Below are 22,730 nucleotides of genomic sequence, written 5' to 3'. Positions count from 1 at the left end.
GGTCAAGTATTCCTTTGCTGTCTTTAGTTAAACTGGGTGGGAGATGGATGACTTATTTATATCAGTGAAACAGCTAAACGAAGACTGTCTCCAGTCTTACAAATTTGGCTATGTGCTTGTTTTCACCAGCATGGAAGAGCCTGAACTGTAGGGGAACCCAGTGAGAAAGAGTTTGCATTTAGTTATTTGCAAAATATGTTTATGCCATTTCCTTTATAGGACTTTATTTCACTGCAAAGCTTAAAAACACCTAAAGTTGAATCATGGCCCTCCGTAGCCATCAGTGAAGTCCAGCAATGTAAGGGATTAACGTTCTTGAAGACTCCATGGTCATGATAGTTGTTGCTGTTGATACAAGCACTGCCTTCATGTGAAAAGAAAATGTGTTACCTTTTATTTTACTGTGAACTTAAATTATTGCACATCCAAAAGTATGTAAAGGCTTGTGCACAGGAAGGACCTGGAATAAATATGTTCTGAATGAATAAAACTATAGCAGATAGGGGCATCTGGGTGGCTCAGTGGGTTAAAGCCTCTGCCTTCCACTCGGGGCATGATCCCAGGATCCTGGGATAGAGCTCTGCATCGGGCTCTCTGCTTGGCAGGGAGCCTGCTTCCTCCTCTCTCTCTCTCTCTCTGCCTGCCTCTCTGCCTTCTTGTGATCTCTGCCGGTCAAATAAAATCTAAACAAACAAACAACAGCAACAAAAAACTATAGCAGATTGTGTAACAGTCATTACATCCACAAGTCCTGCTCAATTTTATCTCATAATTCTTTGGGAGGACACTTTCAAGGCATGTACAGGCAGAGGGAAGAGAAGAGTTAACGTTAGAATACCTCCAGAGAAAATGAGACGTTGCCTCATTTGAGAATACTCGTCTTGCCAAAAGAAAAAAGAGCATTGGAAAAATGCATGGCGTTGTGAATTGTTAGTGGATGAGCACATGAAGGTCATGGGGCTGTGATTTCCTGATGGTTTTGAAGCCCCAGATCCCTGGAAAAAAAAAAAAAAAAAATGCACACACAACAATAAAAAAACCACATAACCCTATCTTTTCCACTTTGCTCATCATTTAGCCCATGCATATTCTCAAGTTTTTATCTAATTGTATGCAGAGCAGTTGAAAATATGACAGTAAAGTTTAAATACAATTTTATGACCTGTTTTTCATAAAATAGCTGCCAGTGAAATACAGAGTTGAAAGCTCCTAGAGCTGGTTCAATAGCTCTCCTTCAAGCTTGGTAAAGTTTACTAACTTATGGAGAATAACTAGCCAGTATATTTGGAGTGAGTTTTGTTAACTTAATCTTTTATGTGTTATAAGCACCTGTACTTCTGATATGCTAATGAGTCTGAATCAGCATTTACTTTTAGACAAATCATTTAACAGCTGCCATCCAGTTTGTGTGCATTGAAACTTTGTGTTGATAGTGATGTTCATCACATGGATGTTTCGAAAATACATTATTTCTTAGGATTTAGTAAATTTCTAGTTAAAGGGATATCAGAAGTATTAAGGTGTTACTTCATTTCTAAAGATATTTTGAAAATCATTACCACACTATTTTTTTTAGAAGATTTAATTTTTTATTTGACAGACATATTTCACAAGTAGGCAGAGGGGCAAGAAGAGAGAGAGGGGGAAGCAGGCTCCCCCCTGAGCAGAGAGCCAGATGTGGAGCTCGATCCCAGGACCCTGAGACCATGACCCAAGCTAAAGGCAGAGGCTTTAACCCACTGAGCCACCCAGGAGCCCCTACTACCATACATTTCTTACCACAGAACAAATTTTTAGTATTGCTTCTAGAAACTTTCAGTAACGTCATTTGATAAAGATGTTTCAATTAAGAAATAATACTAAGACCTCCTTGTAATCCTCTGGACAGTGTCATCTGTTTTAGCCTTCAGTGATTCCTTTAGCACTGACCGAAGAGGGTCTTCTTTTAATGAGAAGGAAAGCTCATATAATCCAAGCATTGGTGACCAATTTGGTGCCCTTTTCTCTCCTCTTTCCGAGTTTTCTTTTACTTTTTAAACTTTGATATGCAAAAAAGTGACCTGTAGCTTCAGAGCACCCAGTGCCTTCTTGTTTGAGCAAGAACTGTCTTTCCTTTTTAGACTTGCCATTGGATTGATCATGAATCAAAAGAAAAATGAACCTGAAAACTGCCCCCACGTAGGTGTGCGGACAGTCGGAAGAGTACAGGGAAATCAGTGCTGTCACTGAGAACTGTGGCACATGCACGTCTGGGTGGGGGCTGGTGCACGCTTCTTTTCCTAGACTTGCTACTGCAGTCAGGCACACTTTTCTGTTGAGGGTGCGGTGACTTCCAGTGAAATGCTCATCAGAGATCTGTTGCTTATAAAGTAGGAAATGAGTAACAGCTTAGAAACAACATGTATTTCTCTTAGGGAGATTTTCTCATATTTATACTAAAAGGGTTAACTTTATATGAGATTACTGCTGTATATGTATATGAGATTACTGCTGATAGCAGTATCTGGAGTGATGTCTCCACAGACAAGGTGAACAGAAGTCAGGGAGAACTGGACATGTTTGCTGTCTGCTTAACCTCAGTGTGTGCTATTCCATACATTTGTTTATCTTTAAGTCACAATTTGTTGATAGGAGTTGGGGATAAGAACTGGGCTGATTTGTAAGGATAATTATGACAATGTAATCTGAGAGTCCAATTTACCTGGCTAGAAAGGGCAGTATATCATAATGGGAAGTTAGGATATGGATTGCAGTATACACAGTTGGATGTCAACGCAACATATTTTCCCCTTTCCTCTTTCCAACAGAACCCCAATTTTGTTGGGGTATTGAACTTCCTCTATGTAAAGCCCTGTGTTTCAGGGAAGCTCACCCCACTTAGGGCTTTTGTGGGGTGGGTCTTGACTGGTCCATGCCTACCATGGTGGTATGTTCTCCTTGCCAGTGACTATACAAGCAATGAGGTTGTGATGCAGTCTGGACAGTGAGGCTTGAAGGAAAGTATGCTAGCTGCTTCTAAGAAAGTCCTCTTCCCTTTTAAGAAGGAGACAAAGGGTAGAGATATAGTCTTCTTCCCTTTCTTCTCTTGGACTTTGTCACATCTGAATGTGATGCCTGGAACTGAATAGGAAGGGAGCCAGCTCAAAGACATGGGCCACATGGGAGCACGGCCAGGCCTACAGAGTCTCAGAGAAGAGAAGCAGGAGCCCAAGCACATCTCGCTGACCACCTGCTTGTCCTGAGTATTTTTTTTTCTTTTTTTAAAAGATTTTATTTATTTATTTGACACAGAGAGAGAGAGGTCACAAGTAGGCAGAGAGGCAGGCAGAGAGAGAGGAAGGGAAGCAGGGTCCCTGCTGAGCAGAGAGCCCGATGCGGGGCTCGATCCCAGGACCCTGAGATCATGACCCGAGCCGAAGGCTGAGGCTTAACCCACTGAGCCACCGAGGTACCCCTGTCCTGAGTATTTCTCGTGTAGTATGCTAACCCCTCTTTGCATTGGGGCGGTAGAGAGTGCAGGTTACCCCCAATGTCATTTTTCCCTGATTTTGTTGAAAAAAATAATAATTTTTTTTTCTTTAGGGAGAAAGTGCACACAAGTGGGTGGGGGTTGGGGCAGAACAGAGAGGGGAGGGACAGAGAGAGAATCTTAGACGCTGGGCTCAATCTCATGACCTTGAGATCAAGACCTGAATTAAGGTCTAAGACCTAAATTAAGAGTTGGATGCTTCACCGACTGAGCCACTCTGGCGTCCCAGAGGTATCCTTTTAAGAAGAAGCTCGTGCAGAGTGAAGTAAGTGCACAGAAGGAGCCTCGGTTCCTAAGGACTTCATGTAGTAGATCCTCTGTTCCATGTCTGAGCTACTTCCTCCTGGGCCTCAATAAGAGAGGAATAAAGTCCTGTCTTATTTAAGCCAGCATTATCTGTGCTATTATTATTCACAGACAAATCTTATTCCAATACAGTTGTCTTTTTTTTTTTTTTTTAAGATTTTATTTATTTATTTGACAGACAGAGATCACAAGTAGATAGAGAGGCAGGCAGAGAGAGAGGAAGGGAAGCAGGGTCTCCGCTGAGCAGAGAGCCCGATGTGGGGCTTGATCCCAGGACTCTGGGATCATGACCCGAGCCAAAGGCAGAGGCTTTAACCCACTGAGCCACCCAGACGCCCCCTCAATACAGTTGTCTTCTGTTCTTGGGCCCCAAAGTGTCATAAGCAGCACACTAAGAGCTGCTTTATTGAGTCCCCTTTAAGAAAAATTAACCAAAAGAAAGTAGGAGGTGGGTAAAGATCATACTATTCGTATCTGTCTTATTAGTATCCATCTTAGTTCTTAATTTGTAGTAATGAGTGGATTCTCCTGGGAAGTGAGGAAATGCTGCTCCCCAGGAGGGAGTAGCAGGGATGGGAGAAAGAGGGAGACGATCTAGAGTAAATGACACACAGTCGTATACTGAGCCCTTATTCTTTTTTTTAAAGACTTTATTCATTTGAGAGGCGGAGACCCAGAGAGAGAAAGAGCAAGTGAGCAAGTGAGAGGACACGAACAGCAGAGAGAGAGGGAGAAGCAGGCTCCCAGCTGAGCAGAGAGCCGGATGCAGGGCTCCATCCCAGGACCCCGGGATCATGACCTGAGCCGAAGGCAGAGGCTTAACCCACTGAGCCACCCAGGAGCCCCTACTGATCACATTATATTTTGACTAAAAGTAATGCCATTAAGCATGCCAAGCCACTGATGAAGCTAGCAGGAGTTTCTGATTAGGAAAACTATTGCAGATTGGTAATTTGTAGTGGCAACAAGAACTTCGTAGTACCTTCCGTCTTTGCAAACGGAAGCCAAGACTTTGGGAATTCAGTGTGAATTGAGAGTTTCTTAGAATCCTCAAAAATAAACACGCATAAATTGAGACAAATTAACATTTTCCCCTACGCTTGTGGAAGAAACCGTGACTTTCCCTCTTGGGTCCCAGTTCATGCCTTGATGAACCTCATAAAGTCAGACACTGAATCGAGATCTGGTCTTGATGAAACACTTCTTTTTTCAAAGGACGTTGGCCATGAGAGGACCACATCATCAATGCTGCTTTAGTAATAGTTATTACTAATATGACAATAGTGATTCTTTTTATTGTTTTGTTTTTGCTGGACTACTGAACAGATTGTAGTTTTACCCTATTGTCATCTTTGAGAGGGTCTGAACTGGGTTCCCAGGTAGAAAGTATAACAGCAGGAACTCCATTTGTCATAATTTCTAATCCAATTAAAATAAATGTACTGCAAACATTTTACAAAATATTCAGTGTGAATTTTGGCAGTGAATTTTAATCTCCTAATCAGAAATTTTAATTTATTGGGTCAGTAAAGCTAAGTAACGTTGTTCTAAGAGAAAAGGTACATACAGCAATTTGCACTGGGAAATGGGAAATGAAGTCAGAATTAAAGACGAAAGAATAAAAAATGCAATTCAGATGCTACACTCTGTTTGAAACACTTGAGGAAAAACACAGGACATGAGGGCTAAAATTCAATGGTTTCAAACTAAAACACACACACAAACGAAACCCCAAATGCAATACAGATTTTCTCCTTTGAAACTGGAAAATTCATTTAAAAAAGAGACTAGTAAATTGCTGCCAGTAAGAAAATGCAAGCCAGCTTATAAAAGTGTTGCTGCTTCTCTTCTTATTTTTTTGTTTGGTGTACATGTTTTTTCTCACTTCAAGGAGAAAAGATTTAGAGATATGAAAGCAATTAATTCAGTTTTGCAAATTGCAGGCTCTGGGACCCAAAGAAATGATATATTTCCATGCTTGACGTTGTTTGCATATTGATACCTATAGGATTAGAATATATTAGTAGTTTTAACTAGGAGCTCCTAAGTGATTTGTGTGTGTGTGCGCGCGCGTGCGCAAAATTGTGGTATTATTTTTTTTTTTTTAATTTTTTTATTTTTTTAAGATTTTATTTATTTATGGGCGCCTGGGTGGCTCAGTGGGTTAAGCCGCTGCCTTCGGCTCAGGTCATGATCTCAGGGTCCTGGGATCGAGTCCCGCATCAGGCTCTCTGCTCAGCGGGGAGCCTGCTTCCTCCTCTCTCTCTCTGCCTGCCTCTCTGCCTACTTGTGATCTCCCTCTGTCAAATAAATAAATAAACCAACCCACTGAGCCACCCAGGCGCCCCAAAATTGTGGTATTATTAAAGCTCAGGGACAGAACCCATGGGCAGAAAGAGCTGCTGCCCCTAAGTGATTTTTTTTTTTAAAAGCCTGTAGTCTGAAGGTTTTGAAGGAAGAGTAAATGTCTCTATGCCAAACCATGTGGGTTTTCTTTCTTCTTTTAAAACTATTTTTATTTTAACATATAACACAGGTTCAGAAAACCACACAAAACAAATGGATAGCTTAGTGAATCACTGTAAGGCAAATATCCTTATGGCCATCACCCAGGTCAAGAAATGGAAAGTACTTCACTACCCATTCCAGAAACCTCCAGCTACTCCATCCCAATCCTAAACCGCTTTGTTTCTCCCACAATAACCACTATTTTCAGTTCTCTGTCCTGCCTTGAAAATTACCACCAAAAGATACTGACTCTTAAAACAATGGTGTTTGCTCACAGTTTTGCAATCTGCCCTGGGGTCAGCTGGGTGGTTCTACATCTTTTATTTCACAGGTGGTCATTCCTGTGGCTGCATTCTGCTGGTGGACTGGCTGGTGGCCAGATTCAAATGGAAAGGTTTTTTGTCTCTCCAGATGGCCTTTCTACTTGGTCTCTCCTATAAAATACTGGGCTTTTTAAACAAAAGTGCCACAGCTTCTAGAAGACTCTGAAGGCTTAGGCCTGGAAGGCCATGGGATCGCTGTGCTACCTTTTACTGGTTAAAGCAAGTCTTGAGCCCAGCCCAGATTCAGGAGGAGGGGCCAGCAGAAAGTCATGAATACCACAAGTTGTGCTTTGTTTGGAAAGCGTTACCACCATAACAGACTATACCAGCACTAATCTAGATGTTAGAGTAATGACTCCTTATATTTCCTTATGGTTTATCACCCATAAAACATTTTTAAACACTATAGTCCCGGCCACTTAAAAAATATCTCTTTTAAGTGCACCTGGATGGCTCAGTTGTTTGAGTGACTGACTGCCTTTGGCTTAGAATGTGATCCTGGGGTCCTGGGATTGAGTCCCTCATCAGGTTCCCTGCTCTGTGGGGGCCTGCTTCTCCCTCCCCCTCTGCATGCCACTCCCCTGGCTTGTGTGCTCTCTCTCTCTCAAATAAGTAAGTTAAATTTTTAAAAAACCTCTCTTTTAAGTTTCCTTTAATTTACAGGTTTCCCTTATATCTTTTTTTCCCAAATTATCTGTTGAAGGATCTGGGCTATTTGAATTTGTTCATGGTGCAGTTCGACACATTTCTTCTATATTTTGTACACATTGACAGGGTTATAGTGAAACTTGATCAGACTCGGGATTAATACTTCTGTCAAGACTATAGGCTGTGATCTTCATTTGGAGGTACATAACTTCTGATTGTCTCTTTTTATGATAGCAGCCGTTGATGCTCATTGCCGAGAGCCATGAATTCACTGGGGGTTGAAAAAGTAGTGATATCTTAATTATGTCATTTTGCTTTCATCTATTAGCTGGAATAATAGTTTATATATATATATGTAATGTCATATATATGTGTATATATAAATTTATATAATTTTAAAATATATACATATATATGACATTATATATATATATATATATATATATATATATATACACTTCTCTTGGTTCTCAAAGCACAAGGTGATAGAATTAAATATCCCCAAATTCTTATTTGCTGTATTCCCCCAATACATACAATAGACTTGGACAACAACACAAATACTACCGCCATCAATTATGATTGTAGAACACTATTGAACAAGGTGTTTTAAAAATCAGTAACACAATTTTTGTATATGTTATCCAAATTTTCCAATTTTATTTTATGATTTTACAATGTCAGAGTATACAACTATTATATTACATTCTTTTCTCTTGTTTTACAAGTAAGTATTATTTATTTATTTTTTAAAAATAAATAAGTATTATTTAATATGTCTGTCCTTATTTATATTGATATCTCTCTGGTTCTTGAGGCTCATTATCTAGTAAATGCCTTAAGAAGAGCTCATGGGAACATAAAGAAGTATGAAGATAGACTGATTTAGTGGATCAGTGGTATCACCAAAGGTCAGCTTATTTTTATCTGTGGTCCATGCATTAGCTCTTCTTATAGTTAAAAGCAGCAAAAAGTATCACATTCTTAAGTAAATCAATGTCCCAGAGGCTAGAAAGAGGACTATCTATTCTTTGAAACTCTTTATAAGAACAATCCTTTCCCAAATCCTTTCTAGGAGACTTTCCTCATATTCCACTAATCAGAAATAGGGTGACACATTCCTTCCTAAGCAATTACTGGCAAGTATATGGAATTACCATGATTTGGTTAGATTAATCCAGATTCATCCCTGAACTGGGCTAGGACCAAATTTCCCTGAAGCGCATAGCTTTAGGGAGGATCTTGGATAACTAAATAAAATCAGGTTCAGTTATCAAGGAAGAAGCCTGAATGGCTATTAGATAAATAACCAATATTATAGGTTTTGATAAATATCATGAAAGGAATTAAAATGGTACTTGGAAAACTGATGGCAGTGATAGGGCAAGGAGATGAGATATACTTAAGATATGAAGAACCAGGGGAAGGATATTTGAGTACAGAGTTCAGCATATAGAAGGGGAAGCAAGAAAAGGAAATAATGAAGGTACTGAAGAACAGGTAGTATAGATAGAGAGTAGTGAGCAAGAGGGAGAAGAGTTTGACAGAAGGGATGTCTTTGTAGCACTTATCACTAACAGAATACGATATGTTTAATTCATTAATTTTGTATTGCTTGCCTGCCATCCCCACAATGTAGGCTCCATGAAAGCAGAGTCTTTGTTTTGATTCACTGTTATTTTCAGCAAACAGATTGGCATCTAGCATGTGGTTTATTATCAATAAGTATTCGATTAGCAAATGAATGAAAGGAGGAAAAAATTAAAAACTGCAATGAATATCCTTAAAACTAAAAATTGAGTTTGTAAAACAAGTTTAGGAGGCAATGAAGAAACGATGCTAGTAGATAAGAAATAGCTCTGGGAAATTAAAAGTCTGATGATCAATATTTTTAAAAATCCAATTGTTGCTTTGGAAAATAAAGTTGAGGAAATCTTGCAGAAAATAGAACAAAAAGATCAAATGGTGGAAGATAGAAGAGACAATATTAAAAACGATTAAAGGGCCAATCCAAAAACTTTAATGTGTGACTCACAGAAGTCTCACAAAATACAGAACAAAGAAAATGAAGAAAATTACCCAGGAAATAATACATGACCATATTCTAGAACAGAAGATCATGTTTCTCTGGATTTATAGAGCCAAATGATTCCTGGACCTCATCCAGAGCTGGAAATAGTTCATGTTTCCATCATTCAAAATAAGAAAACCTTATAATATGTAGGACATTGTATTGAGTCTTCAGTACTAGTGAGCAGAAATTAGCCCTGCAATATGGCTTTGGACTTGCTCTAATAATAGATATAAAAACAAACCTTAAAAGAATTTAAAACAAAACAAAATAAAATAAAATGAAAACTTAACAAAAAAGGAACAGAGGTCGAGGTTTTTTCCAGTTGGAGTTTTTTTTTTTTTTTTTTTTTAAGATTTTATTTATTTATTTATTTGACAGAGAGAAATCACAAGTAGATGGAGAGGCAGGCAGAGAGAGAGAGAGAGAGGGAAGCAGGCTCCCCGCTGAGCAGCGAGCCCGATGCGGGACTCGATCCCAGGACCCTGAGATCATGACCTGAGCCGAAGGCAGTGGCTTAACCCACTGAGCCACCCAGGCGCCCTCCAGTTGGAGTTTTTTGATGAGAACTCCAAATGAAGTATTCTGCTATGTTGACCTCTGGATTGGTATCATCTCAGTTTGGGAACTTTTAAGTCAACTAAGAAATGGATGGATCACTAAGGAGTCATTTATTCATCTCAGTGACTCTGTTTTTTTTAAAAAGATATTTATTTGAGAGAGAGCACAAGTACAATGAGGGACAGAGAGAAGCAGACTTCCCACTGAGCAGGGAGCCCACACAGGGCTCTATCCCAGGACCTCAGGATCATGACCTGGGCCCAGGGCAGTCACTTAACTTACTGATCCACCCAGACATCCCTCAGTGTCTGTTCAAATGCAATGTGAGTTCTCATGTTTTCTCTAAGGGTTGGTCTATATTTCTAATAAAGAATTTAGCATAGTTGTTTTATTGGGTAAAAAACCCCCACATTCAACAATGTACAGTGCACGATACCCAACATCTAATCAAAAATTACTAGGTGTGGGGCACCTGGGTGGCTCAGTCAGTTGGGCATCTGTCTTCGGCTCAGGTTATGATCCCAGGATCCTGGGATTGGTACTTTGTTGGGCTGTCTGCTCAGCAGGGATCCTGCTTCTCCCTCTCCCTCTGCCTGCTGCTCCTCTTGCTTATGCTCTGTCAAATAAATAAATGAAATCTAAAAAAAAAAAAAAAAAAAAAAAAAAAAAAATTACCAGGCAAATGAAAGCAGGGAAATATCCATAACTCTAGTGAAAAGAAATTATCAATAGAAACAGACAGGAATTTCAGACAGGATGAAATTAGCAGATAAGGATGTTAAGACAGTTTTTATAAATGTGTTCCATATGTTGAAGTAGAAGAAAACGTGAACATGATGAGAAAGGAAATAGAAGATATGAAAAATGATACTTGTCTCCAGTCTTTATGAAGGAGAAATATGACTACTGTGTTTTAGAAGTCTGTTGGAACAGCTGTTGGAAAATGTATCTGTAATATCTGCTACCAACAATCCCTGTCAACCTGGGAAAGGAGAGTAGATCTGCACAAGGAGTTGCTACTGTGGGATTGGGCTGGGCTGGGTCCAGGACAGAGGAGCAGGATCAACTCAGAAATGAAGGGAAATTGTGGATGTTCTTTCAAAAAGGACACTGTTCGTAGTGGGCATGTGCCATTACTTCTGGGACTCACACAAGGCAAGTGACAATTCTTATAATTAGTTCAGAAGAATTCAGAATGGCTTTTTCCCCAGTTTGGATTAATAGTGTTTGTTTAAAAAATTATTTCCTATGTAAGTCATGCTTGAATGAGTTAGGTAGATATTCCTTAAGAATTGCCTGAGCAAAACAGACACAGGCATGGGGTTGGAATAGAGATAAATTTTATTAGCAATAATAGCAAATGTGTAATATCTGGAGTATAAATATTTAAAATGGTTTCATTGGAAAGGATTTAATCAGTAACATTAATTGAAATGTACTGTTTAAACTTAAAGTAAATAAGAATTTTAAAGCACGACTAAGACCTGTGCCTTTGAATTGGGATATCAGTTTTTTTTTTTTTTTAAAGATTTTATTTATTTATTCGACAGAGAGAGATCACAAGTAGGCAGAGAGGAAGGCAGAGAGAGAGGAGGAAGCAGGCTCCCCGCTGAGCAGAGAGCCCGATGCGGGACTCGATCCCAGGACCCTGAGATCATGACCTGAGCCGAAGGCAGCGGCTTAACCCACTGAGCCACCCAGGCGCCCGGGATATCAGTTTTTAACTAAAAATGAAAACTCCTGGTTAATAATAGTAAAAATAACAGTAAATACTAACTTTTCTTAAGTGTCTACTAAGTGCCAGGCAAGTGAGTGTCTCAGAAAAAAAGGTAATGGGATGTCAAATGTTCTTCCAGAAATTCCAGGTCTTGTCCACGAAGCTTTTTCTTTAATGGAAAGAAATACCAACTCAATAGGCTTAACAGTGGCCTGTCGACTTTAAATGGGGTAAACCAGTAGTTTACTTCTTGGTAGAGACTGAAACATTTACTAAACCCTTAATTCCATACATCAAGTCTAAATGATTTGACTGTTTTTCAAAGTGAATATTTCCAGTGAATAAGATTATAAATAGTATAGTCCAGAAATTAAAATTCATTTAAATGTTAGCAAAACAGGGGAGCCTGAGTGGCTCAGTTGGTTAAGCATCTGCCTTCGGCTCAGGTGGTGGTCTCTGGGTCCTGGGATGGGCTGGGTTGTGGGGGGGGAGGAGTCCCTGCTCAGCGGGGAGTCTGCGTCTCCCTCTGCATCCCCTCTCTCAAATAAATAAAATGTAAAAAAAAAAAATGTTAGCAAAACATAATATGGAATTACAAATAGGTGGAAGTGGGAATAATAGGTCACTTAGAATTAACTTTATTATTTTTTTAAAAGATTTTATTTATTTATTTGACAGATAGAGGATCACAAGTAGGCAGAGAGGCAGGTGGAGAGAGAGGAGGAAGCAGGCTCCCCACTGAGCAGAGAGCCCCATGTGGGGCCCGATCCCAGGACCCTGAAATCATGACCTGAGCCGAAGGCAGAGGCCCAACCCACCAGGTGCCCCATAATTAACTTTAAATAAATGGTACCATAAGCAACTTCTTCATTATAAAAGAGAATATTAATATTTGGGAAACAAGGCTCAAAAGACTCATAAATGAAACTTTCACATTTAAAAAACAGACACGAGACACTCCTGAGGCCTTGTGGAATGGGATGCTGGATTCTCTGTAAATTGTCGCTCTGTCTGCCGGCTGCCTTCAGTTTCCCATGTGTAAAATGAGGACAGCGGTAACGCCCAGTGAGATGAAAGGAGAGGTTGGCAGTGAAGGCGAGAGAATTCTTGGATTTCCCAATCCTACTATTAAGCTTCTCAGTTTGCCTGTACTGTCAGTTAGGGTCCCGGGCCTTCCCAGAGTAAATAATTGGCTTTTAGACGCTGCCAAATAATACCTATCTCACACGTTTGTTCTGAGGACTAATTAATGTTTAAAGTGTTTAAACACAAAATGCCTCTACAGAAGCAATGGCATTATAATGTGTTGGGACACTCTAGTATTGTAATTAGTACTAATTAGATTCTTTTCAACAGCTTGTTCAATTTACAAATTACTGCATCTAAGGTATTCTGTATTCATTATGGAAGAGTCAGACACAATGGTTTCAATAGGAGCCTTTGAACAACTGCTCTCAAAATTCCACACATACCCCTCCCCGTAAGGCAGGCGAGGACTAGAACAAGACACCTTTCTAGGAACCGTGACCGCAGAGCAGTCCCCATGGTATTTGGGAACCAGCAGACACGACCGGCGAGAGCTGAATCTGGGCCACCCTTCCTTAGAGTTCAGTGACACCATATTGGTAGCTTGAAATTAACCCTGCTAGGTGGGTCTTTTTTTTTTTCTTCTTTTATTATGATTTTATTTATTTGACAGAGAGAGGCAGCAAGAGAGGGAACCTAAGAAGGGAGGAGCTAGAGAGGGAGACACAGGCTTCCCCATGCGCAGGGACCCCCGACGCAGGGCTCGATTCCAGGATACTGGGATCATGATCTGAGCCAACGGCAGATGCTTAATGACTGAGCCACCCAGGGACCCCCCACCCCTTTTTTTTAAGACCCATTTTATCAGCGTGTCCCTGCCAGTGTCCTCTCCTCAGTATTTGGAGTCTGGCTGGAATCATATGCAATTGCCAGGGCCTGAAGCCAGATTTCGGTTATACATTAGTCAGAAGGGGCTTCACTGCCGAAACCAATACTCCCCGAATCTCAGTGGCTTGATGTAGTAACGATTTATATTTCAGTCATTACACAATCCAGTGTGATTTCGTGTGGGGAAGAGAAGGAGGGGGTGGGTCGTTCAGGGAGCCATACTTTTTCCATGTAGTGCTTTGTGCCACAGACCCCTTTAGTAGTCTGGTGAAATCTATGGCTCGCGTCTCAGAATAACTTTAGTGAAAATAACATTAAGTGAAATAACTTTAGTGAAATAACTTTAACTTAACTTTAATGAACATTAAATAAATCTAATAAACAACTTTAGTGAAATAACTTTAAGTGAAAAAAAAAAAACCAAACAGGATTATAAAAGAAACTGATTTTATTAAAATGCAGATATCAAAATATATTAAAAACCTCTAATATAATAACATGAGTCTCTTTATTAATGCATTCAATGACAAGGTGTCATGGTGGGTCTAATAAAACTGCTGTCACTCTGAGGAACTGCTGTCCTAACATGTGCAGCCAATGCAATGTGCTGTGAAAACACCCGTGATCTCTAGTGATGATGAAGTCACAAGCTACCAGAGGGGCGAGGGGTGGGGGATGGGTTAAATAGGCCATGGGGACTGAGGAGGGCACTTGTGATGAGCACGGCGTGATGTATGGATGTGTTTAATTATTATATCGTACACCTGAAGCTAACCTGTACGTTAACTCACTGGAAGTGAAGATTCTTTTTTTTAAAGATTTTTATTTATTTATTTATTTGAGAGAGAGACCATGAGCGAGGAGAAGGTCAGAGGGAGAAGCAGAATCCCCATGGAGCTGGGAGCCCGATGTGGGACTCCATCCTAGGACTCCGGGATCATGACCTGGGCCAAAGGCAGTCGTCCAACTAACTGAGCCACTCAGGCATCCCTGGAATTGAAGATTTTTTAAGAAAGAAAAAATAACAGAAGTAAAGCAGAAAAAGAAGGTCATCAGTGTTGGTAAATTCTAATGGTCTATTGCCTCATTCATAATTGAAGGAAATGCTGAATTTGACTTGAAAGTTAATAAAAATAAATATGTTATTTTCCCCCATTCAACTTTTAGACCTCCTTGAATTCCATCTTAAGATCCCATAAGAATCCATAGACCTCAGATTAGGAACACCTGATCTAGTGGTTCCGTTTTTCCTGGCACTACAAAGACCTTACTTAACTGGACACCCTGCTTATGTCTGCAGATAAGAGAAGAGTGACAGTAGGGAATTAGGTGTAAACATTTTAACAACCTTTTAACAGAGAGGATGGAGTACATCCTCTCTGTACATCCTCTCTGTCCAACTTTCCAACTTCCACATGACACGGCTTCCGTCTGTAATCTCTCCATTTGGCGATTTCTATCAGAAATCATATCCCTTTTTTGATCACCTCTCCTCTGATATCAACTCAGTGTGTTGACCCTTCTAATGTAATGCATAGTTTTTGTAACCTTAAATCTATTTTCCCTTCAATGGTAACCTGTATCTTTATTTTTACGTGAGAAATGTGCAAACCCTCTAAACTTGATTGTTGAGCACTTGAAATGTGGCTAGTCCAACGAAGGTATGACACAAGCGTAGAACATACATTGGCTTTTGAAGACTTAATACAAAGAAAAGAATGTAAAATATCTCTTTAATATCGTTTAATAGCAATTACGTAGCAAAGTGGTAATATTGAAATCTTATTGGGTTAATAAAATGTGTCAAATACACATAAAATAAATTAAAATAAACTTAATCTGTTTTAAAAATCTTAATGTGCCACTAGTTAAGTTGGAATTACATTAGGCTCATGTGTGTGGCTCACATGATGTTTCTTTTAGACTCTTGCTCTTAAATAAAAATTCATAAAGATTTACAGAACTGCGAGGGACCTTCGGATGGTTCTCTAATCCAATTCCTTTGTGGTAATCTGAGAAACTGAGTGAGTTGCTTCTATCTGCAACAGCTAGAAATAGGATGGGAACTCAGATCTCCGTATTCCTGGTACAGAGCCCTCTTCATAATCTATGGTGTTTCAAGCAAATCAAACCAAACCAAACATCTCTAAGCTTTAAGTTTTCAGTCTAAACCAGAATATACTTTAATTTGTAAAAATCCTAAAAATGACAAGTCTTTTTCAATTAGATATATTATTCAGCCTTAGCTTTAACACTTAAGTAAAACTTCCCCTTGCCACGGAGGAATTGCAGACTCAGGTGGACAGGGAGACTGGCCAGTACTTGATCCCCTCAAGATCCTGGAATAAAGAAGCTCCATGGTCATTCTTGTCCCTGGTCTCCACATTTCTCTCTGTTGAATGTTTAAGCTCATGAAGAAATTCTTATCGCCTCTGTATTTTGTCTTAAAAGGATGGAAATGTGTGGAACCCTCGTACACTTAACATGACCACCCCTTTCTTCCAGCCGGGAGACGGCTTAATGGATAGCAATTAAAAGAAATAAACAATGGGGCTCACTTTTTCTTCCATTTTTTTCTTCTTGGCTGCTACTGTGGGCTCTATAGCCAACTTTAAGAAGATATCTGGAATACTTACTGAACTTTTTCTTCCAGAATATTCCTTTCCACAAGCTTTTCTCTCTTCCATTCAGTCTCCATCTGTAGTGCACCAATTTTCATAGGATTGCATTTGAGCCATTGTGTATTTAAATAATATTTAAGGGAGCACCTGGGTGGCTCAGTCGGTTAAGTGCCTGCCTTCAGCTAAGGTCATGATCCCAGGGTCCTGGGATCAAGTCCCGTGTTGGGCTGCCTGCTCAGTCGGAGTCGGTTTCTCCCTCTGCCTGCTGTGCCCCCTGCTTGTGCTCGTGCACTCTCTCTGCCAAATGAATAAATAAAATCTTTTAAAAATAATAATATTTAATGTGTCAAATACACATAAAATAAATTAAAATAAACTTAAGGTAAGAGTTTAGAATTTTTATTTTTAATTTATTTATTTTTATTAACATATAATGTATTATTTGTTTCAGGGGTACAGGTGGTTCATCAGTCTTACACAATTGAGTTTAGATTTTTAAAAAATAACTCTTGCCTTAAATGATGTATTACCAATACATCAATTTTTCCCTCAGGAATTTTAAATAATACAAATGCTTTTTGGTTCATATAATGTGCTGAAAGTGAAATAATACATTACTTTACTCAGTACTCTGTAAAAAAGATGATATGTTACCTATGCTCTGGGATGTTCCATTGTTATCTGAACTTGCCTTCCCTACATTTTCTATGGTCTTTAGAATTCTAAGTTCCAAGAAAGACAATAAGGACTGCATCCTGGCCCATGGTAACTTTAGTGACCCTCTTACCTGGCGGTATCATATTTTGACACTTCTTCTCAATATTGTTACTTGGCACTTTCATGAGAAACTCTCAAGGTAATACCATAACTGCTTTGCTTGTTTTGGATCATAACAGCTGTTGACATCAGTGGTCGTCAGAGAGGGAGCGCAAACCCTCACTTTTCTCCATATGGTTTTTATGAAACCATATGATGATGTCTTGAGATGAGTTGATAACCTAACTCAGCAGTTCTCCAGAGATTTATGTTATTTTATTTTATTTTTTAAAGATTTTATCTATTTATTTGACAGACAGAGATCACAAGTAGGCAGAGAGGCAGGCAGAGAGAGGAGGAAGGGAAGCAGGCTCCCCGTGGAGCAGACAGCCCATGCGGGGCTCCATCTCAAGATTCTGGGATCATGACTTGAGCTGACTGCAGAGGCTTTAACCCACTGAGCCACCCAGGCGCACCCAGAGATTTTTTTTTTTAACTTTGCATTGTTAATTAAAAGGAGAAATATATACATAGGATGTATTTTGCAAAAGAGCAGAGGACTAAGATTTGTAATAAAAACTTTCAAAAATGATACTTATATATAATATGCATCTGTCCCATTTTCAGAAAAGCAGACAAAATGAGATGAACTTACAGTGCAGATAAATCTTCCTAAAACATTCATCATGAAATGTGAACTGAGCTGTTTTCTTGACTCAGTAGAACATTGGCTCTGCAGGCAGACTACTGAAGTTGATATACTGGTCCCATCACTTGTTGACTGTGCAACCTTCGACCAGTTATCTGAATTTTGGTGTCTTCCACTGTAAGATGGAGATAATGCTACTACCCAAGTTTGTAAGAGTTCACTGGGCTAGTTCTTTTAAAGTACTTAATACCATGATAGGAATATGACTTCTCAACAGCTGTTAGGTGTTTTATCATTTACAAGCGTATACCTTATTCATTTTATTTTACTTTATTTTTTAATGACTTTATTTATTTATTTAAGAGAGAAAGAGTAAGTGAGAGAGAGAGCACATGAGTAGGGGCAGAGGGAGAGAGAGAAGCAGACTCCTCTGCTGAGATGTGGGGCTAGATCCCAGCACCATCATGACCTGAGCCGAATACAGATGTTTAATCAATGTAGCCACCCAGATGCCTCGTTACCTTAATCATTTTAAAACCAAAGTAAAATATTTTAAGTAAACTTTAAATCAAATAGAATTGCTTCCCACAAGATTGCCAGTCAAGCAGTTGGAACCAGAACTGAACTTCTGTACAGTTTTTTTTTTTTTAAGATTTTATTTATTTATTTGAGAGAGAGACAGTGAGAGAGAGCATGAGCGAGGAGAAGGTCAGAGAGAGAAGCAGACTCCCCATGGAGCTGGGAGCCCCATGCGGGACCCGATCCCAGGACTCCGGGATCATGACCTGAGCCGAAGGCAGTTGTCCAACCAACTGAGCCACCCAGGCGTCCCCAGTTTTTTTTTTTTTTTTTTTAATATTTACAGAATCGAGCCGATAGCCTGCTGCAGTAGAAAGCCTGGGCTTTAGGTGCAAGGACAGAAGAACCTATTTGAGTCCTGATGGTAACACTTACCATGTGACTTTGGGCTTGTCTTTTGGCCTCAGCTTTCTTGTTAGTGAAACAAGCAATTTAATTGATTAAGTCTCTTTGTAGAATTTTATATAGGATGAAATTCCAAACTTCATGGAATACATCTCCCTCTCAGACTGAGGCATTCATCGTGTGTCTTTCCTTCTAGTCATCAAGTAGGATGTGCCCTGTTGCATGAAGTGAGACAAACAAAGCAGACAAGACTGCTCTTGGGGGACTTCATCGTGGAGGTGGTAGTGGGGAGAAATACAGTAAAGAGAGGATGGCAGGTGATAATCAGTATTACCAAGAAACAGAAGGGCACGGATGAGGAAAGAGAGGGATGAGGGCTTCACCTTCCAACCAGAGGGCAGGGAAGCCCTCCCCTTTGAACGAAATGGAGTCCCCGGGGGAAGTACATCCCAGACAGAGGAAACAGCAAATTCAAAGCCTCTGTATTTGGAAAGGAGCTCCTCTTGTCTTAGGAAGAGCAGAAAGCCAGTGTGATTAGAGAGGAGAGAGCAATGGATCTTCCGGAAAGAGGGAAGGCAGGGAGGTAAGTGGGGTCACGTCACGGAGGGATTGATAGACCACCGTGAGGACCTGGGCTTCTACTCTGAACGAGAAGAGACATCTTGGAGAGTTTTGAACAGAGGAGTGACATAATCTAGTTTCTGTGACCGCTGTGTAGAGGATGGATTGCAAGAGGAACAGGAGAGGGAGCAGGAATCCGTTAGGAAGCTAGAGCTCTATAATTCGGGTCAGGGATGGCTTGGGCTATGGGGTAGCTGGACATAGTGGGAAGGGGTTGGGTTACAAATACATTTTGAAGGCAGAGCTCACAGGACTTGCTGTGGGATATAGGAGGGGAAAAGTGGCTTGAAGGACGACTCCAAGATTTCTGACCAGGGACACAGAAAGAATGGAATTGCCACTATTGAGACAGGGAAGATCAGAGGAACAAGGGTGAGGGGGTCATGCTAAATTTGAGATCCAAGTGGAGATATCAAATAAGCAGATGGATGAATAATTACAATCAAAACTGCTACTTGTTAAAAGAGGCCAGACATTTAAGAACTTCATATACACTACCTCATCTAAATCCACACAGTAATTCCTGAGCTGGGTACGATTATCATGCTCATTTTGCAGATGGCAAGACTGAGGCTCTGGGAGATTAAGTCTGTGCTTAGGCCAAATGTCTAACATTTAGTGACTGGAGATCTCCCCGAAGCAAGAGTCCTGCGGTTCCAGTGTCACCATAGAGCCGCAGGAGGAGAGGAGGAGGAGGAAGAGGCTGGGTTTCAGAATGACCCAACTGAGTTCCTGCCCCCAAAGGGAGTCTGCTTCGGGCTTTCCATCAGTTGCCTCCATCTCTTTTTGTCTTCATTCCCATGGACACCTTGAAGGTAGTTAAACTCACGTCAGAAGTATCATTTATTTTTTAAGAGCAGAAAGATGCTGGTGACATATATTTACAATGTATTTTACTTCTGAGGATGACAAATAATTTTTAGTGCCAAATACTATCATTTCAGGAGAGCAGTAAGAGGTGACATCTGATGAAGTTATTGTTTTCAGAGGAAATGAACGTGGATGCTGATCCTATGGCCATGATTGTCCTCTTTTATAGCTGAATGAGACATTTGGTCATGAATTCTCATTTCTAGAATATCCTAATCGGAAACCAGCTTCTTATTTGTGATGCTACCACACCAGGGAAATTTTTTGCATCTGTATATCATGATAGCCTTTAGATGAACAAGCAGAAGTATAATCATGATGTTCTCATTTGCATAAGCATCTCCCTGACAGGTCATCAGATATCTTTATTGTTCTTGGGTACATTTCATGGGCTGCTGAAGGCATGCATAATCATCTCTAGCAATTCATCTTCTTACCTAGTTTAATGGCCCCTGTTACATTGCAGGAGAATGATGGAGTGAAAAGGCAGTGTGTCCAGGGCCTGCCTGCTTAAGAATGTGGAGTAAATTACAGTGGGGAATAAATTACATTAGCTCTTTCTCATTATTCAGTTACCTTTTGCAAATTTCATCTCACACGCTAAGCAATCCTGGATGGCTTGCAAAAAACAATTGTGCACCCTGTCACCAACACGCTCAGATTCCTTATTCAGTGTCAACATAAAACCATGAATTCTATATTAACAAAGACACCTCTGCACTAGTGAATCGGGCTAATACAGTCATGTGAGTTGGGGTGAGTGGCGTCCTTATCTTTATAACCCTTGATTTTTTAAAACTAACCATATAAATAGTTATAGCTGTATATAGCTATATATATAATAGTATATGACTATTGGGAGATAAATTAAATTAAAAAATCATTATCTTGATTGAGTTGTTTTAAAGAAACAGTCCATTGAATTATCTCTCTTTTGCTTCTTCCTTGGTCTCCCTTCGACAATGCTGAGGGCAGTATGGATGGTGATGACAGCTCTCGGCTCAGTGGTGCAAGCGCCTGATTTACGGCTGGTCTGCAGCAGAGGGACCCAGACCCAATTCTACATAATTTTCTGTATTGTCACCCTCAATTTCCAGATTAAGATCCAAGACTTAAATGCTAGCCTGTGATTGATTTTACACAGGAGTATATACAATTCATGCTCCTTAACATCATCCAAGTTTAGTTTTGATAGTTACTCCGAAGGAAGGCATTATCACAAGATTAATCACTGCTTTTTCTTGAGAGGGAAGTGCAGTGTGCTGGGGCCTTGGGTCGTATTTTGTGTGCAGATCTATACACAGCTCCTCCGCATTGTACCACAAACAGCTCTTTTATCACTAAATATTCTTCTAAAGCGTAAGTTTTATTGACTTTGGAGGCCACTCGGTTCCATATATCCTATAATTTACTTGGCCATTCTTTTATTGGACTTGTGGGTCATTTTCAAATTTTTGTTACTATAAATAATATTTCAGTGAGCATTCTAATGCATAAATATTTATGTGCAGCTCTGATTATTTTCTTGGAAGTTCTTCTTAGGTGTCAAAGAGTGTGAACAACTTGAACAATGATAACTTTAAAGTGAAAGGCATCATGTAGGCGCAGTGTATCAGCCAGACCGAATTTCTGAACCTCCTGAGACTCAGTAACTCATCTGAGCTCTTAAGAACAGAAATTTTATCTTACATCTTTTCCTACCACCTTTGTATTCCATATTTGTCCTCAATACTTGTTTGTGGAATGAATGAATGAATGAATGAATGACTAAATATTTGCTTTGGACTGGAATTAATTGAATCTAGACCTCTTTCAGACAGGAATATGTTTGAATTAGCCCATTCTAAGCCCATTCCCATACCTAGGAATCTCTTGAAAAAAAAAAAAAATCCACAAACAATTATAATAATGATTATTGCACCTGACAATTTTTATTCCTAAGGATCTTTTCTTCTTTCTACATATTCTTGGTATTCTGATTGTGCTTATCCAGGAGTAGGTTGAATAACGAAATAATCTGAAAGTAATTTTTCCATTCCCATTATTTTTCTACTTCACCACTATTTGGGGGCACTACTGTGTATGTCTCATAGTTTCAGGAGATTATGATAAAGGAGTAAATATCATCTGCCTATCCTTTGGAAGGGAATTTAAAGGTCATCAAAAGTCATTGTATGCTTGAATATTCTTTTTTTTTTTTTTAAGAGATTTTATGTATTTATTTGGCAGACAGAGATCACAAGTAGGCAGAGAGGCAGGCAGAGAGAGAGGGGGTAGAAGCAGGCTCCCTGCTGAGCAGAGAGCCCGATGTGGGGCTCGATCCCAGTACCCTGAGCCACCCCGGCGCCCCTATGCTTGAATATTCTTAAAGAATCTGGTGAGCAGTTTTCAATACCTCTAGTAGCAGGAAACTCATTCTCCTAAAGCCAATCTATCCATATTTGGACTGTTATTTTGTTAGTGAGCTGTGCCAGGACTGAATTCTTCCTAGTGTCTCTGCCTGCCTCTTGGCTCACACTTAGCTCCTGGACCAGGCCCTCTGCCCAACCCCCCTTCTGACCCATCTCCCACCAACCTTCCCTGGTCTCTGGCCCTGGGTCAGCATCCAGCCTCCTGTGTGTGTAAAAAGGGAGTTTAATCGATAAAAATCTAGGTTCAAACACGGGTCTCTCCGGTCAAGGCCTCTTTTATTTTTGTGTGTGTGTGTTTTTT

The 22,730-nt window shown here is 39.9% G+C and overlaps 1 protein-coding gene and 1 long non-coding RNA gene across 2 annotated transcripts in view; both read left to right on the top strand.

Annotated features, from left to right (window-relative positions):
* The window catches only part of NIBAN1 (niban apoptosis regulator 1), a 159,982-nt gene that overhangs the window by 1,537 nt on the left and 135,715 nt on the right, over positions 1-22,730 (top strand). The gene's annotated exons all lie outside the window — the stretch shown is intronic.
* On the top strand, positions 8,169-10,671 carry LOC131815339 (uncharacterized). Its single transcript, XR_009347664.1, has 2 exons — positions 8,169-9,699; positions 9,924-10,671. It is a non-coding gene; the product is annotated as an uncharacterized LOC131815339 (long non-coding RNA).

The sequence above is a fragment of the Mustela lutreola genome, chromosome 14, assembly GCF_030435805.1.
Source record: "Mustela lutreola isolate mMusLut2 chromosome 14, mMusLut2.pri, whole genome shotgun sequence".
Lineage (NCBI taxonomy): Eukaryota > Metazoa > Chordata > Mammalia > Carnivora > Mustelidae > Mustela > Mustela lutreola.
The sequence above is the reverse complement of the archived record's forward strand: the minus strand, read 5'-3'. Positions and strand labels throughout refer to the sequence as shown.